The 19,308-nt window shown below is 42.4% G+C and overlaps 1 protein-coding gene across 7 annotated transcripts in view; it reads right to left on the bottom strand.

Annotated features, from left to right (window-relative positions):
* Positions 1 to 18,766, bottom strand: part of slc6a9 (solute carrier family 6 member 9) — a 232,694-nt gene extending 213,928 nt beyond the window's left edge. For 3 of the 7 annotated variants that reach the window (XM_041208027.1, XM_041208033.1, XM_041208034.1), the window contains exons 1-2: positions 18,611 to 18,766; positions 11,553 to 11,607 (exon numbers count right to left, since the gene is read on the bottom strand). The gene's annotated coding sequence lies outside the window, so the exon portion shown is untranslated. Of the gene's footprint in view, positions 1 to 906; positions 1,032 to 11,082; positions 11,232 to 11,552; positions 11,608 to 18,413; positions 18,482 to 18,610 lie in introns of all 7 variants that reach the window. The other 4 variants (XM_041208030.1, XM_041208028.1, XM_041208029.1 and 1 more) reach the window with 4 other exon arrangements.
* Between the last annotated feature and the right edge of the window lie 542 nt (positions 18,767 to 19,308).

The raw sequence follows: 19,308 nt of genomic DNA, 5'->3' as shown, positions 1-19,308 counted from the left end.
CGCTGGTGCCTGCCTCGCATTTCTGGTGTGACGCTGGTGAGACTTCAGGCCCCTCAGGTGTGAGAGGGGGCATCTGCTGCTCCTCCTCCCGGCCGTGCTTTGATGATGCTGAAAGAAAGAACAAGGACAGTGGATCAGTTAGCGTGCAGACAATGACAAAGTTCATCCCTGTCCCCCTGGCCATTATGCACTCAACCTTCCATAAGCAATGGTCCAGTAATGTTGCAACAATAACTAATTTAACAATGCGGACCTCACTACTGGCCTTAAATACCTGGCCATGGCACCCCAGCCTCACCTACACCAGTATACCTGGGTCCATGGTGTCTCTCCAGTTCAAGGGCCTCCTGCTCAAAGTGATTTAGTTTGGAGAGCTGTGCCTGGCTGCCTCCAGTCCTCACATGCTCAGCTGCGTTCTGCACATTCTTCTCCTGAAAAAGAGAGAAGAGCATTGATTAGGGCAAATTGCACAAGGACTCTGCTCACACACTGGTTGGGACATATCAGACCTCCAATGCCTCCTCACTCTGTTGCTGCTGATCACTCAGGCAAAGATGCTAGGCCTGCTCCCCACCCCCCACACCGCCCCCCTTGGACACATGCTGCCTACATCACATTAGGAACCACACAGTATTTCCTCCCATAGCAAGGAGGCGCAAGCACGTGCAGCGTAGAGGGCAGCAGATGGTTCGTTGCCACGCCACCTTGAGGCTCCCCTTCCACCATCTCATCACTCAGATGACTGACCTCCAACAACCACAACCATCTTCCTTTGTGCTAGATATGACTCCAACCAGCAGAGAGTTTCCCCCCTGATTCCCATTGATTCCAGTTTTGCTACAGCTCTTTGATGCCACACTCGGTCAAATGCGGCCTTGATGTCAAAGGCAGTCACCCTCACCTCACCTCATATGTGTTGAATTTCCATTTCTCTCTCTCGGCTTGTTTTAATTGCTATGTTTTGCTTCTGGTCTTCAGCTCATCCAACTTCATTTCTGTTCATTTTCATCTTTTTTTTACCAGTCTGCAAGCTTAAAGCATAACTTTATTTTTGTACACCAGCCTTTCACACTTTCTCCACTTCCAAATAATAGCCTAGGAATAGCTGCCAGTGATATTAATAGATGGATGCTGAACATGTTCTTATGACAATTCTGTCTATTATTTTAGCGACTGCATAACCCACTCGAAAGAAAAGTTTGTATTAAAATGGCAAATAAATGAATGTCAAAAGAATACATTAAACAATCGTGTGCTAATCCTGTCAACAATCATTTTTAGACTCCTTCTTGCTTCTTGTGTTTTCATCTAAAGTTAAGCCCGCCTTCTCTGTTTCTAGCATTTAGGTTTCTGGCCATTTTTTTCACCTTTTCTCTGGGCTGGGTTTGTCCAGCACCTCTCTGATTACTTTCTCTCTGGTGACCTTATTGGCTTCTTCTTTTAGTATTTTCTAAAAACTTTTATCTTCCTTTTCTTACCATTTACTGTTCTGATGTGTCCCTTCCTTAAATTGCTGGTTCTTCAGCTCTCACTGGACTAACTGACATTATGACAAAATAGCAAGATTACCTTTCATTAGTCTGGTCCACATCTGTAGCTTACCTTCTTTCCATTGTGCTACGCAGACATTAAATACCATTTTATGATGAAATACAATGAATGGGTGTATACACTCAATGGAATAATTGGAATAATGCTAGGAGTGTGACAAAAAGAGTTAGGGATTCAAAAATTCCATTCCCTGAAAATATGAGTGGATGTGAATAAACCTACAAAAATACCAATAGCATTTTGGACTTTATAACTAGCGGCACAGAGTACAAGAGAAAATAAATAATGATGAGATTGTACAAGACAATGTTTAGGCTGCTTTAGATGCCCCACTATAAAAATGGCACTAAAGCCATCGTGCAAGTACAGTAGCTTCAGAACGATGATGCCGTGAATGAGAAACTATAGTATGAGGACAGACTTGAGATAATGGGACTATTTCCACTAGAACATTAACAGCTGAGAGAAGGTTTGATACTGCTGTTTTAAATTGTGTGAGGTTTTAAAAGGATGAACAGAAAAACAACCACAATAGATCACGACATATTCATAAACCCTATGAATAGCACAACCACATTTTGAGAATTTAAGATTGTGCAACTAACTCCATGGAGCAGAAAAAGATAAGAGGTGATTTCACAGAGTTTCTCTGAAATGATGATTGGTTTAGTTAGGGTGAATAGAGGAAAAGCTATTTCCTCTGATTCAGTAGTTGATGATGAAGAGATATCAATTTAAAATTGTCACTAAGAGTGTGAGGAAAGGGGTTAGAAGAAAATTCTTTCAAATTGTTGCAGTATTGAGTGTTTTGCCATAGAGAATAGTTGAGGCATAGACCACTGCATCTTTTAAGAGAAAATTGGATAAAATTCTGAGGTTGAGGAAGATACCTTGCTTTCAGAAGCGAGCAGGGCAATAGGATCTATTAAGGAGCCAGCAGACACAAACGATTAGAGTATTGCAGAAAAAATAGGACATTTTTTGTTGAAGTTTTTCATCTTGTGCTCATCAGGAGAATACCAGTGATATTAAATGTAAAGGGAGCAACAGTTTATGCTGTATGGGAAAAGAATGCTGAGTGGTTAGCAAGTGGACTCTGGTACAGAGACTGACATGGAGAATGCACCAGTTGATGGTGGCTGACAGTTAACTGCCAAGCATTGTTTGAAATTTAAACCTGGCAGCTTGACTCTGATTGCCCTCAGGAATGAGCCAGAAAATGGCTGTCACTTACTTTGTTTAGCTGAAACAGACGCAATGTGTGTACATGTGCTGTCTGCAAAGATCAGGGCCCTGAATATTAATATATGTAGCTTTCAGTACAAGCAAAAGCGCCACACTGCGAGCCCAACTGACAATCTTGAATTGGTTGTCAGCGTAATCCTTAGCACTCTGAGGATTATTTAGCAAATATTGTCCAATTGTGGAATCACATCTAATGTTGGACACTGTGTTTTAAGTTTTGCAAGCATGGGCTGGTTGGGTACGGTCTGTACATTGCTCGTTGCGAACAGCAGAAGGGACATGCTGTTTGATATGGTCCGCTGGCCTTTGAGACGTACTGCCTACGTACCTAGCATCACACTGGCACTGAAACACATACACTATATTACTCATTTGTGTGATGGGCGGACTGTCTTTTTGGCTTGACAGCAGCATCCTGTTAGTGGCCAATACCACTCGTGTTGCTACTACACAGTAGTAGTGTGAAACAGCTAGCTTCACCTGTTGCTCAAATTTTTGAGATACCTTGCCCTTCCAGGGTATTCTGAGCTAGACTGGGTACTTTTCAGGGCTGAAAGTGACAGCCTCAGACCCGTTCATTACAGCGTGAAATGATCTGATCAGGACAGCCATTATCCTGCAGGATGCCTTTGATGTGCCCTATTTCAGCATCAAGCTTGCATGGTGAGCAAATGGCTTGGGCCCTATTTACAAGGTTGCTAATAATACCAATCTTTTAGTGTGTGGAACTCTAAGAATGCCAACGCGTATATTGACCAGTGAAGGTAGGCTTGTGGTAGACCTTGGTAGAGAATCCCCTGGCAGATTTCTCAACTAGTACATCAAGGAAGGGGAGTTCATTTGACTGCTCCATTTCATAGGTGAAATTGAGCACAGTATGGAGCCGATTAAGACACGTAATGAAATTATTACAAGTAGCTGCAGATTTAAATATAGCAAACATATCATCCACATATCAAAAATATGCAAAGGGTAGGAGGTTAGGTGTAAGTCCATCATGGAACTCAACAAAGGTGTTTGTGAGAACTGGGCCAGAGGGCATCCCATGGCAACACCATCTATTTGGGCATACATGGTGTCATTAAAACTGAACTTAACTTGTCTGAGTTGCTGAGTTCATAAGTTCAATTAATATTGATTCACGGGATGATGGTGGCTCTAGATCGCCATGATGTAGTGCTGCAGCACTAATACCTGTGGTTCCTTACGTGAAACATTGGTGAATAGGCTAGCAATGTCAAATGAGCACATGGACAGAGCAATTGCTATTGATATGCAAGTCCTGAATTAAATGAGTTTTATCGTGTTCTAAAATTCTATTGTCCTAAGATTCTTTTAACTGCACTCACTTCCTTTCTATGGACCTGCATGAGTTCCAGCTATATTTAACGCTTTGCATGGAATTTGTTCCACTCCTTCATCTCTCCCTCCATTAAGTTGATGCCTGCTGTGACTGCTGATTCTTCCCCTTATTCTGGTTTGGAGAATTATTTAACTATGCTTCCAATTTCTATCTGTCCCAGTATTATCATTATGTGTTCCATTTCTGATTTTACACTTAACTCATGAACATCTCTCACTCCACCACTGACGATGGGCCAGCATTTTACTTCAAACCTACTAGCTCCCACAACTAACTGCAGTATACTGCTTCCCATCTCACTTTTTGTAAGTGCTCCTGGGTTATAATTGGCCTCCGGCAGTAACACAAAATGAGCTCTTAGTAAACTGGCAGCCTGTTTCATATCACACTCCATTTTCTTTTTCATTGATGCTGCAGCCTCCTGGTTGAACACTGGGCTAGAAATTCCTTAGCTAGAAAAGGACACAAATCAAACAGATTTCCCCTGGTAGGGAAGGGAAAGAATCTAGATCCACTGGGCATCTGCCCCAGTTGACCTCTGGCAGATATTCCGACCCGGAGCAGAACAGCAGATGCGCCTTCTAATTGCCCCAACATCTAAAGACGTTCCTGAGCTTCCACAAACATTCCAAAATATAAGCAGGAGGATTGAATACCTTTGATATATAAAAATTATGAAACTATTTTCCTTCATCCTGCCCTTGGCCTCCAGGCACCCCCTACCCTCCAACCTGCTGGAGCTGCCCGCCCACCCCAACTCTGGACTGTCCCGAGATGTGGAGCACAGTCAGAACCAGGGCATACTGGCAGCCAGAACACAGGAACAGGAGTAAGCTGTTCAGCCCTCCGACCTGCTCCGCTATTCAATTACATCAAGGCCGATCTGTACCTCAATTCCATTTTCCCGTCTTTGCTCCATATCCCTGGATACCTTTACCTAACAATGCTCTGTCTATCACAGTATTGAACATTACAATCATCCTAATATTCACAGCTTTTTGGGGAGAGATTTTCATATTCTTTGTGTAAAACAGCACTTCCACAGTTCACTTTTGAATGGCCTAGCTCTCATTATAAGATTATATTTGCTTGGTCTTGAGGAAACTGTTTCTCTCTTTCTACTCTTTCAATCCTTTACACATCTTGAACATAGATAAGGGAACTCAAGCCAAATTTATTCAACCTCTCCTCATAATTCAAACCTCTAAGTACCACTCCGCAGTGGAGCGGATCTCCCAGAATTTCAGTCTCATTCATTTTAGTGACTTCAAACTCTATCTATATCCTCCAGAAGGTGCTGGTGATGTGGGCTGGGTCAAATTTGCAGGGAGCAAGGAGAGGTAGGTTGACACTTTGGGTGTAGACTTTATATCAATACACATTGCAGTTAGCTGATTCCTTTCAATTTTAAGGACCAGCACACTCACTAGGACTGAACATCCTCAACCCTATTGCACTCGTGGAGGTTTGATAGTACAGGCAATGGAAACTTCTACTTCTAACCCAGCCATAGTATCCAGAGATAGAGCCTGTTCAGGGGGCACCCATTGCCACATGTCGTATCTAGGGCCTTTCAGCAGAGGAAATGAAAACTGGCTAATGTTTCAACCAGTGCCAAAAGTAGGACCTTCTTTCAAACAAAAATGCAGCTTAAACAGCCCACTTAATGCTAATATTACTGATACAGCTGAAGTCTTATTGAGGGGCTAGACTTCAACTTTGTTTCCGAGGTGCCTGTCCTGCAGTTACCTGTTGTTCAGTTCACTCAATGATAGAGAGGTCACATAAATCCCCACACTGCCACTCTGCTGATGTCAAAGACCCATCATTGCCTTGCAGCTGGTGGGGATGAGCAGAGATCCAGAGTTCCTAGATTTCCCATCTCCATCAGGGTTCCTACTCACCAACCTGCATTGTATAACCATTGCTGGAACCAAGCATCTATGGCCCCACCAGGAGATAATCCTCATCTTCATAGTAAACTAGTGGAATGGACTGTCCTCCTACTGAAATTCAGGAAGGTTCAATACCACCAGGCAATCTGCTCCAGCTTTCTGTCCCCGGTGAAAGTTCCCAGCATTTTTGGATTTTACCTCAGACGGTCTGCGTTATAAGTATATGCGCCTCTCACATCTTTTACCATTTTAACTATTTGCATACTCTTTTCTTCCTTTAATATTGAACTTTGCATCACTCTGACGATATTTTATATCCTCCAAAAAGTTTCTGCTAAGCAATGACACACCCCCCCCACCGCCCCAATCAAGGGGAGATGGTGGTGTAGCAATGTCATTGATCACGTTGTCTATTGGCCCAGGCTAATGTCCTGGGCACATTTGTTCAAATCCCCTAGTGAAATTTAAATTCAATTTATGAGTCTGGAATATAAAACTAGTCTCAGTAATGATGACCATGAAGCTATCAGCGATTGTTGTAAAATTCCATTCGGTTTACTAATGTCCTTTAGGGAAGGAAATCTGCCATCCTTATCTGGTCTGGACTACATGTGACTCCAGACCCACAGCAAAAACTCTCAACTGCCCTCTGAAATGACTGAGCAAGTCACGCAGTTCAAGGGCAATTAGGGATAGGCAACAAATGCTGGTCTTGCCAGTGACACCCACATACCACGAAAGAGTAAAAGAAAAAAAGGTTTATTGGTTATTTAATCCACTAACTTCTCAATGACTGGTGTATTTGTTTTTTTTTACTTTTTTTTCCACTCATTCATTGTCCCAACCCTACAAACTGCATGCTTTTCTTTAGGTTTTTAGTTATGACAAATAGCCTGAAACATTAAGTTCTCTTATCTCTTTGCCAATGTTGACCTGCTATGGATTCCAATATTTTCTGGTGTGTTTTTGTTTAAGATCTATGACATTCTATTGACTATTTAATTGTTCTACTGAAGAATTGAGAGAAGCATAAACTGAGAAACCTCCACAATGAAGGGCTCTAGAACAAATGAGAATAGTCGTAAGGTAACTCATGATCTGATGACACCAATTTTAGGTTTTAAAAGCCAGAAGATTGTAAGAAAAAGGGACAAATGAAGAGTGTAAAGCTACTCCTTACATACTTAAGACTCTATCACAACTCTAGACGTTCTTCAGCCTTTACCACAGCTGCCACAAGCCTTCAACAGGCTCAGTTTCACCATGAAAAGTCAGTTTTCTTATTCCTTTTCTCTGTCCCAGTTAACTATTAGTTTCCCTATCTGAGTCCCATGTCTGTCCACATTGTATGGCTGGAAATTTATTGACATGGTGGAGTCCCTGACGACAAGGGCAACCCTGCCTTAACTGGTTGTGGGACCTCCAGCCACACTTATTGGCCTTCTGGCAACTAATTTGTTACTGTCTTGGCTCCCATCCCTCAGGAGTTGCTGGACAATCAGAGGGTTAGCAGCTCAGCAGCGCCACTGGGACTGGTGGTCACTGCTGGCAATGAACCTGAAAGTGAGCACACATAAAAGCATGCCACCTTGCCAACCAGGTAAGTGGGATCTGGGGGTGCGGGACCAGTTAGGCACAGTGAGGGAATTGGGGAGTTGATGAAGGCTGGGGTTGCCACAAGGGCAGCCATTGTCCTGGGAGCGGTGGTTGGGGGGTGGGAGTACCTCCGGAGACCACAGAGTAAAAGGCACCCCAAACACCGCCAAACTCGCGGGGGGGGGGGCCACCAGAATTCACCAGGCGATTGCCATACTCGGTGGTGGAAAGAACTGCCACTGGCAAATGCCAACAGAATGGGAAGAGATCCTTAAATGGCCAATTAAGTGACTCAATTGGCATCTGGGTGGCAGAGCTCTCCTCCACCTAACCCTGGTAAAATGACATGGCAGCAGGAAGACAAAAGGCACTCCACACCCCACCTTCCCTCGCCATTTTATAGCATCACTTGCCGCTTACCCTTTCCCCAATGGGCTGTTAAAATTCAGCCCAATGTCACTCCCTACTCACATGGGTTTCATACAACTCAAAACTCAGTTTTTCTCAGGGGTTCTCACTACCCCTTCTTAAAAGCTCACCATCAGCCTCTTGATCTTCTCAAAGTACTGTCCTATTGTGAAAACCCTTGAATACACTGTGACCCAACAATGCATTCAATGCTCCCTGTTCAAATACCTCCAATCCAGTTTCTGACTCACCCACAATACTAAAGCCATTAAAGTCAATGACATCCTATGTTGCTGCAGTTCCTTGAGTTCCTAGACTTCTCAGCTGCCTTCAATGTTGTTGACCATCCCATGGTCCTCAGCCACTTCTTTGTTGGGGCACTTGCATAGCACTGATCTCTTATCATTCCACCACTAGCTAATAGAAAAGAGGGGCTACATCCTAACCAGTGATTTCTCCTCCCAACAACACAAGGCCAAACAGGTGCTCTGTTAATTATCCACATGTCACTTCATGGTAAGTGCATCATCTTCCTCGCATGTACCATCAAAATCAAATTCTATGATTGAATTCTCCTTCATGATCATGACCAAATTCCCAGTGGAAAATGAGAGAAAGTTCAGGCAATAAGGCCTTCTGTCACATCATTACTCTAAATGGAATTTTCCTCAACTTATATAATCGCTCCTTCTCATCCTTGGTTTGCAAATGACAAAGGGGGAAGGAGGCACCCATGTAATCTGATTTAGCCTGCAGTAATTTGCTCACGGCTCAGATAGTTACCTTTGAGGAATTGCTTTTTATCTTTGCCCCAGCTACTCATACTCCCTCAACAAAACCTCCTTCCTAGTTCTACCTACTTCATTGGTATCTGCATGGACTATGATCGCTGGATCCTTCCCCCAACATTGCAAGTTTCTCTCCAGTCCAGAGCAGAAGTCCCAAATCCTGGCACCGGGCAAGCAACACAGCCGTCTGGACTCCTGCTCTCGCTGTAGAGAACTGTGTCTATCCCCACAACTATACTGTCCCCTACTACCACAACATTCCTGTTAACTTCCCCAGCCTGAATGGTTTCATGTACCATGGTGCCATGGTCAGTTTGCTCATCCACCCTGAAGCCACTGTTTTCATCCATACAGGCTGAAAAAACCTCAAGCCTGTTGGATAATTGCAAAAGCGGAGGCTCCTCCACTTCTACTTTCAGGGTCCCCATGCCTGCCTCACTCACAGTCACACCTTCCTGCCCCTGACCAAATTAGACGGACCTATCCCAATAAGTGTGGCTGCCTCCTGGTACAAATTGACCAGGTGACCTTCTGCCTTCCTGGTGCATTGCAGTGTCTACAGTTCAGATTCCAGCTCAATGACTCTGAGCTGAAGAACCTCAAGCCGCATACACTTATTGCAGACTTGATTTCCCTGATTCAGCAATGGCATTACCATTGCTGAATCCCTCACTATTAACATCCTGGGGTTTACCATTGACCAGAAACTGAACTGGACTAGCCATATAAATAGTGTGGCTTCAAGAGCAGGTCAGAGGCTGGGAATTCTGTGGCAAACAACTCACCTGCTGACTCCCCAAATCCTCTCCACCATCTACAAGGCACAATTCAGGAGTGTGATGGAATACTCTCCACTTGCCTGGATGAGTGCAGCTCCAACAACACACAAGAAGCCTGACATCATCCAGGATAAGGGAGCCCAGTTGATTGACATCCCATCCACCACCTCCAACATCCACTCCCTCCACCACAAACACACACTGGCAGCAGTGTATACCATCGCCAACAACTCACCAGTGCTCCCTCAACAGCACTTTCCAAACCCACTTCCTTTACCTACACCACATGGACTGCAGCAGTTCAAGAAGGCGGCTCACCATCTTCTTGAGGGCAATTAAGGATGGGGAATAAAAATGCTGGCCTTGTCAGCGATGCCCATGTCTAGTGAAAGAATTTTTAAGGAATTACACTGGTGTCCAGGAACTCTCACATTCTGCTGTCGCAAAACATCACCTGCCCTGCCGTTGTTATTCTGTGTTAACTAATTCATTTTCCTTAATTAATTTATAATTAATAAACACAGTACTCCCAATAACCTTTACTACTGCAAGTAAACCTTACTATAACTAATGAAACCTTACATTTACTAATAACTTACATGAGTTGTGAAAATAAACAGACAAAATATTCACCAGCCTATCACCTGTTTTCCTGATAAAAACAAAAAACTGCGGATGCTGGAAATCCAAAACAAAAACAGAAATACCTGGAAAAACTCAGCAGGTCTGGCAGCATCGGTGGAGAAGAGCAAAGTTGACGTTTCGAGTCCTCATGACCCTTCAACAAAAGTTCTGTTGAAGGGTCATGGGGACTCGAAACGTCAACTTTGCTCTTCTCCACCGATGCTGCCAAACCTGCTTAGTTTTTCCAGGTATTTCTGTACCTGTTTTCCTGTGATGTCACACTTTGACATATTAATAGATGATGATCTATATATTGTTATTAGTTATAGGTCATTTCAAAGTATACTTTATGATTGTTAAGGTACCACGAAGAAAGGCAAAATATTTCTAAACTTGAGATTAATAATTTCTACTTTCTCTTGGCTTTTGTGAATTGACGCTTTCAAATCATACAGCTGTTTCTCGCCAGAATACATATGCTGTCCTATAATCTTTACATCAAATCCAACCACATGAAGAGTAAAGTTTAGGATTAGAAGAGGCAATGATCAAGACCACTGGTTCATGGTGAAAGTATAAGTCAAATTCCAGTTATTTTATTTGGAAGTCGAGGAGTTTTACCATTGGTTATGAGGTCGCACACTGTGTTAACTGCTTTGGAGGGTGTGATCTTGAAACAAAATGCAATTAAGCTTCACTGAGAAGACCTCAAAGACAAGATATGACCTGCTGTGGCATTTTGGGTTAAAAACTTCACTTGCATATCTGCTGATATGCATTCTTCTACAAAGCTACCATTCTTAAAAGCAAATTTTGCAAAGAGGGTGCAATACCAAGGATTGAAGTGTTCAGCTGCTTTTATCTTGGCTCCACTTTTATTGAGATTTCAGAAGATGGATATCCACGGTCCACTTTGAATGCTTACACTGCTATATTCAGCTTCCAAATCTCAATACCAGGCATTGAGGGTCTATGAATACCACTGGAATAGGAGAATTTGATTTAACGGCATGTACATTAGGAAGCAGCTCAGTCACCAATCTTCCAGAATTTGAATTAAATAATACCAGTACAAACAGAAGCTTTATAGTTCCTTGATATTCCATTATCCTGATAGTTAATAAGTAACTAGACAAATTACACGTGTAGATACAACAAGTTAAATCAGGACAATCTGGTCTCAATTCTCACACAGTGGTGATTTGGAAGTGGATAAAACTTTGGTTGTTCGGTAACCACGTTTTGCGTGGCAAATACAGAATTTTTTTCCTAAAAATCTTTGTAATGTGGTGGAATGCCTTACCTCAGTATGGTTTCTCAATTCCTTCCCTCGCGTTACAGATCTTAACAGCTAATGCCTGGCAAATAGAAAACACAGTAAGGCTCACAATGAAGGTGTGAATTAGAACTTCAGATGACAATTTTTTTTAAAGCAACATATCTTTCTGGATATCCAAGGTAAGCAATCTTGATGCTGAGATCTTTGGTGTGAGATTAAATTTTTCACGCGCGTGTTCCCACTGTGGAGTCATATCCATCAGGCTGCACAATTTCTCAATTTGTGCTCCATGATTTTCTGTCCATTAAACTTAGTAAATGGAAAATCATGGACTGAGTATGTGATTTCCTGATTTCTGATCCTGGTATTTGAGGATCTACAGCAGGAGCACACTAGCAGAAACTCTGCTCTCTATTGGCAATACATACTACTCTCAGGTGAGCTCTCGCAGAGATTAAAATGAGAGCAAACGTCCCTTCACTCTGTCCTTGACATTGCAGCTTAATCCTGCTTTCTCAAAGGTACAGGTGTCTCTCTTGTGCATCAGTATTACAATTGTCCAAGTATGTAATTCCAATGACCACACTGAGGAACAAGTTAGTAGAAATCTTTGTAGAATTTATGACTCTGCGAACCGCCTTGGGATGTTATTTCTATGTTATATAAATGCAAGTGGTTGTTGTTATTCAATATCACAGCTAGTAGGAAGCAGCATATTCTGGCCAAACTTTATTCAAGAAAGACGTTGGGCCAGATTTTCAAAGTGGTATCCAGAACCTGACACCAGAATGAATTCTGGATCCCATACCTCAACAGCATAACTCATGTGGCACCAAGCACCGCCAGGAGGTGGGATTTACCTGCTTGGCACCAGCGGCAAAGGCAGCTGGCAGCTATGATAGGGCTTGCTGCTGTTTTGCTGAATATAGTAGGCAGCTCCTCAAAGGGTCAGCAGCATTAACGCAGAGGAATGTGGTGATGCATGTAAAATAAAGGTACAATGCTGGACTTGGGGTTAGTTGGCCCATGAAACAACAGTATTCAACAAATGCCAAGAAGCTTTCAGATGTCCCCGCAATGAATCCAACAGCTGGGCACAATTGTGCACCAGGCTGTTCAGGTTTGCCAATTTTCCCTTTGAAAATCCAATCTTTGCCATCCTCAGCCATTAACTGGGGTAGATTGGATTCTCTGTTCTGTCCCTTCCCTCGACCAGCTCCGCCAGCTCTTTGAAATTGTAGACTGTCCCATAGGTATCTGGATCAGAGATGACATCCAGGGCCATGATTTTTAAATTGTGCCTGCATTGGGTCCTGACCCCAGCAGCATTTGAAAATCTAACCTAAAACTGGCAGTCAGAAGGTTTTATCTGATGCCCAATTTTTTTCAATGATTAACACAGTGGTCACATACAGTTTTTTTAATTTATTTTTTCACCAATGGGCGTCATTGGTAAAGCCAGCATTTGTTGGCCATTCATAATTGCACTTAAACTGTACTGTTTGCTAGACCATTTCAGAGGCAACCACATTGCTGCTGGTCTAGAGTCACATGTAGGCCAGACCAGGTAAGGGCAGCAGATTGCCCTCCCCAAAGGATATTATGGAACCTGATAGGTTTTTACAACAATCAATGATAGTTTTATGGTCAACATTACTAAGACTAGCTTTAAATTCCAGCTTTAATAATTGAATTGAAATTCCACCAGCTGCGATAATGGGATTTGAACCCATGTCACCAGGGACAATGGCACTACCTTTTTTGTTTTTGCAGTTTCCCTTTAAAGGGCTGCCTGATTTTGTTAATTTAGGTTATTTGTTTGTGCTCAAGTGTTACACCACCATGCTTGGCCTAAATAGCCAAGTGGTTATGGTACTGTGTTTGTAACCCTAAGATCAAGAGTTCAAATCTCACAATGGCAAAACTATGAAAACAATGTAACTTCATCTGAATACAGATGGAAACGGGTTTGTACTCGAAAGAGTTACACCACCATCTCCACCATGCTCACAGGTGATTTAAATTAGTCCCCTATTTTCCTCACTCTTAGTTATGAGTGTTAATTTACTTGTTGCTGTGGTGTTTCTGTGTTTTAAATCCAAACGGAAAACACAAATTGGGGGGAGCCTTCCTTTGAATGTTGACCCACAGAGGCTATGGTGAAATGAGAGGCATGTTGCCAAAGATTTTTGTCTTGCACTCATTAAGATGAATGAAGAATGCTAGGTATCTCAAAAATTTGAATAACAATTAAGCAGCCACCTTTCATGCTGCTACAGTACTATGGCAGTACAAGTGGCATTTTCCACTAAAAGGATGTTGCTGCCAGTCTAAAAATATGTCCTGCCCAACACACAATGTCATGTATGAATTTCAGTGCTGTTATGATGCCAGGTACACAGGCCCTATGTCCCTGCGACTAGCTGATCAACTCAAACAGCATGTTCCTTTGGTTTTTCGCACTAGGCAGAGTACAGACCATACTCAACCAGCCCCCACTTACAAATTCCAAAACAAAACGTCCACTATTAGATGCGATTCCGCAATTGGGCAGCACTTGTGAACAATCCTGAGTGTGTTAATGGCTACATTAACAAACAATTTAAGATAATCAGTCAAGCTCATAACGTGGCTCATTTATGATTGCTAGAAGTGATATACGTTAATTTGCAGGGGGCCCGTTCTCTGCAAACAAAAGGAATATGTTCAAGCCTAGCACCTTTTTTGAATTACCCGAGGAGCCTATAGTTCACCTTTGCTTCCCCACTGTAACACCTCAGCCAATCGAGTGGACTTGTCAACCAATCAGCACCCTTTTCTCCTGTCATATAAACTTGTTATCATTTGAATTTTGGATGTCTTGCATTTGTCCAGATGAGTGCAAGACAACAACTTCAGCAACATGTCCCCCTTTCCAGAAATATTCAAGCTCTGTACTACCAAGCAACTTTTGCAGAGAGGTTAAGTGTCTAGCACTGTGATAAGTGTTTTTGTTGCCATCATGACTGAGTAGTAGCAGTTATGGTTAACATTCTTGAACCCCCTACACCCCTCTGATCCCTCATCACTGGTGAGTTGGACAAGACTGAGAATGCATCATCTGGGAAAATTCATAAGCATAATCTCACACACTCTTATCTATGACATTCTGAAGTCTTTCACTCAGCCAGTTCCCCCACGTCCCCAAACTAAATGAAACAGAATTTGAGAAGTTTTGACTTCTCTATTAATTGCTGATGTCTTGATGTCAAACTCAGCTTACATAGAGGGTGTGGGCCTGGAAACCCCAGAGCAAGCACTGGGGGCAGAACTGGAGTTCACTGAAACCCACTAACAATGTTTTTGACCATATCAGAAATCCCAGGGTTTGATGATGTGAAATATCTTGAGGAGGCACCCACACAATTTCTGACTTGATGGATGTTCCCTTCTGATTTGGTGCAGGGTGTCACTTTTGGGGGTGGGGGGTGGGGGAGCAGAATTTTGCTACAGCCTTGTCAGCAACCTGTGGTAATTTGGAATCACCCAGAATCAAAGAATTGGTACAGCACAGAAGGAGGCCATTCGGCCTTTCCTGATCCTGCAAGAGGAACTCCTTTTCCTGGTAACCTGCAACTTTTTTTCCAAACTATTTTAGAGATGCTGCTGCCTATACTCAGTTCCAACATTACTAAGAGTGTAACTGCAGGAAAAAGACGGCAGGAATTATTTTCTCATTTAAACTGAATTAAAAGATGCTTACTCATTTAATATGGGTCTGTCCCCAAAAGTGCTCTAACTGGGCTGAAAATGGAGAAATCCCATTGGAATTCTTCTTCCATGTTGGATTCTGGTCCTCCCCTGCTTCCACTGCACAACGGAGCTGTTCTCCCCAGTCCCAAGAACGTCAGGGCCATATTATATTCTAAGCCATACAGTATGGGCAAGTCCCGGCATTCCTCTTCCACATGCCCTGAGATGAGTCAACGTAACTCAGACAGGTTAGTTAGGGTACAAATCTATTAATGGCCTCAGAATTCCAGGCCTCAAAACAGCAAATTCAGCTAGGGTTGAGGTTAACAGTGCTAAAGGAGGTGAAGAAAGTCAGCCAGGATTTCCACTCTATTACCATCCAGGGACAATGCTAGAAACGTGACTAAGATCAGGAGAAGGTTTCTTTTCAAAAGTTGTGACATGTAATGAAGCGTTTTACCTTTGTGATCCCCATCCTTTCTCCTCCCACTAGCCTTAACCTACATGCTCAGATATGAAGAATTGTTACATAGATAAGATACTGGCAAGGAAAAAAAATAGCCCCAGAGTCTGCTCATTGTTGTAGCCTTGCTGTACATTTAGCCTAAGTGAAATCAATAGCAAGACACTGCAAGCTTTAGAGTCTCAGCCTTCACCCAGTGGTAGCATTTTTGCTTCTGTATCAGAAGGCCATGAGTTCAAGCCCAACTGTAGAGGCTTGAGCATATAATTTAGGCTGATACTTCAGTACAGTACTGAAGGAATGCCATCTTTTGGATGAGAAATTAAACATAAAGTGACTCTTTGCCCTCCCAGGTTGACATAAAAGGTCAAACGGTATTATTTGAAGAAGAGCAGGGATTTCTGCTGATGTCCTGGCCAACATTCATCCCTCAACTAAAACTACCCAAGTAAAACCAGTGTTCTGGTAATTTCTCTGATTGTTGTTTGTGGATTGCTTGTAGTATTTGCCCACAACTGTGGCTAAACTTCAAAATGCTTCATTGGCTGCAAAGTGCTTTAGAACATGCTGCAGTCATGAAAAATGTTACATAAATACAAGTTATCTCTTTCTTAAAACAGCCACTGGTCTGAAAAATCTTGTACTGGACAATAATTGAACAATAATAAATGTATAGAAAAATCTATACATTTTACACCAATAGTATATTGGGGTCTTCATAGTGTAAATTGGGCCTGGCTTTATAATTACATAATCTCTCAATGTACTTCTACTACAGGTGTTACTGTGGTGACTTGATGCCAATCAATGTACATACTTGCACCAAAATAGCTGCATTTAAAATATACACGTTCTGTGTTTGTACAGGTACAGGAATGACTAAGTGCATCAGTCTATATACATGAGTGAAGAAGTGAGAAAGTCAGACAAAGAAACAAAATTATACAGCAACACTGAAAAAGGATGACACAGTCAAATACCTTGAAAAACAGAGGTACACAGAAATATATAGATATACAAAGTTAAATTGGGTCAAAAGGAGTATCAGGCAGTGAGAATTCTGAAATGAAAATTAAATTAATTTTGTATCTAAAAGCCACAATGCCTTGTATTTATTGCAATTCTTTACTGCAACATAGTTGCAGAAGTTAAAGATATCAATTTGTTGCAAAAATTCCCTCTGACACTATTCATATTTCAAGCTTTCATGTAGGAGATCAGTTTCAGGAACACACCATCAGCCCCAGTGATTCTGGCCAACTGAATACTCAAGCCGAATTCCTGAAACCTACCTTTCATGAAAACTTGAATGTCTCACAATGGTCACCATTACTGTGAATATCTGTCAAGATGGCTCCACCGCCTATGGAAAGATAGAGGGGGGCCAATGACATCACTGATCTTATCATCCATCATTTAAAAACTGTCCACAAAACAAATGCCAAAATGCAAAATCATCAATGTGGGCACAATAACCTAATGGTCATGGTAGTGGATTAGAAACTCGAGAGAGTCGAAGTTCATTGTCTCACAAAGGGAAAGTGCAAACTGAATTGAACTTGTTTGCATGCAAACTGCCATGAAATGACCATGGAAGCTGCTCATTCACTGAGGTCCTTCATGGAGAGGAACCTCACACCTCAACTAGTTTGGTTTGCGGGGTTTCTCCAGTTCCACCCTTATGGTTAGCAGGGCTTTTCTAGAAATGGGCCTGAGACGCCACTCTGTTGCCTACATTCCAAGAACAGATATTTTGCAAAAAAATCTACCGCAATCAAACTTTCCAGAACAAACAAATATTTGCATATCAGTCAATGCCAGGAATCCAACCTGGAATGGGGAAAATGTTGAAAATGCATAGCATGTCTGCTGACATCTTCAAAGAGAATAAAATAAGGCTAATTGGATGCAAGACCCTTTAGAAGTCTTACATCCAAAATGTCACCCTGTCCTTTAACTTTAAGGATGCTGAAAGGCTTGCTGTATTTTTCCTTCCACCCACTAACCCGACCCCCCTTATTTTCTCTTTGCACATGCTATGTATTTCTACCATTATACACTTTCAATTCAGATTGCAGGGGTGTTATTCTTAACCGCTAAAAAGGCTCCCCGAATACTCAAGGGAAATAATTTTTTATAAGTCAGCGTCGTCGCCACAAATAAATTGGGGGAGGGGTGTGTAATTAATAATTCTACATTAAAAAGCACGGGAGGCTGAAGCATTACTCGTAAAGCAAGATTACCTAACGTGTAAATGCGGCAATTATTTCAATATGATCGCCTTGCAATCGGAAGAGGCGCACATTTTGTGATGCAGCGCATGTACAAATTCAAAAAGGTTACATTATGTATTGGCAACACGGTGTCTCCAATAGTGACGGCGGACTTTAATGTTGCACGGAGCTTTGGCGGTACACTTGTCATAATTTTGCACTTGCCCAGACTGCTGTTATCATTACAGATGAGATGACTCTGAGGCTTTATTTTGTTCTGTATAGTTTGCCACAAGAATAATGTTTCCGTTTTTTGGCAGCAGGATCTGCCACGTGTTCGAGCCAATATCACTTTGCAATTAAAGGAGCCCCTTCCCCGGGGAGTAAGTTTCATTGCAGTCAACATATAACTAACACACACACACACTTATAAATATATATATATGTATACTTCAGCCCTCTGTAACACCCACTCACATACAGACCGCGTCCACACGTCCACCCAAAAGCCAAACCTCGTCAAATCTTAATGAACACGTCGCTCGCTGCAGTAAAAGCACAAAGAGAAAAAAATCCTTCCAGTATAGTAGAACATGCCAGGCCACAATCAATGAGAGAGAGATGAGACTTGAGACGGAGGATGCAACACTGTAAAATGATATCATGGCCCTTACCTCTCTGTGTGTTGGCAGATCTGGCCATCAGTAAGCGCTTTACAAAGAAAACACACACAATTCTTTGCTTTGTCTTATGGTGGAGACCTTCTAGATAGATTTGGTGCTGAGTTGCGTCAGCCTTTCTTGTACTGAATGACCCACTCCACTGGAGACTCAGACTCCTCCCCTCTTGCTGAAGCCTCACATTTCATTTGTACTGGGCTGCACTCTCCAGTTCCCGCCCCACTCAGGCGAGCATCAGACTCTTTCGCATTTACCTGATAGGCGAATCATCAGTGCTGTGGAAGGAAGAGGAGAGCTTTGATATGTGTTAGCAATGAAACGCAACAACGGCAATTGTTGAAATTGTTTTTCATTCTGCTGCCACCGCAGTGCGTTCAAAATAAATGCTAACTAACCCATTCTGAAGAGGTTCCAAGCAGATATTGCAGTGAAGCGCGTGCATTATTTGTTAACTCGTCACCCAGAGGGCAAATTATACTCTATTACTGATATTTCGTTAGGTCTTGAATAATGTTACACCAGAGGACTAAATACTCTGGAAGAGTGGCATCAATTTGTAGGGTGTGCTTCATCCACCTGGCTTGCAGACACAAGCCCATCGCATTTAGAAAGCTGGCAGCCTGCCAATGGGATCAGCCTGTGCCAAACCTAAATGCATCTAGTCCATTCAGAACTCATCTTTGAATCACAGT

The sequence above is a fragment of the Carcharodon carcharias genome, chromosome 16 (genome assembly GCF_017639515.1).
Source record: "Carcharodon carcharias isolate sCarCar2 chromosome 16, sCarCar2.pri, whole genome shotgun sequence".
Classification (NCBI taxonomy): Eukaryota; Metazoa; Chordata; class Chondrichthyes; order Lamniformes; family Lamnidae; genus Carcharodon; species Carcharodon carcharias.
This window is presented reverse-complemented; position numbering and strand designations above follow the sequence as displayed.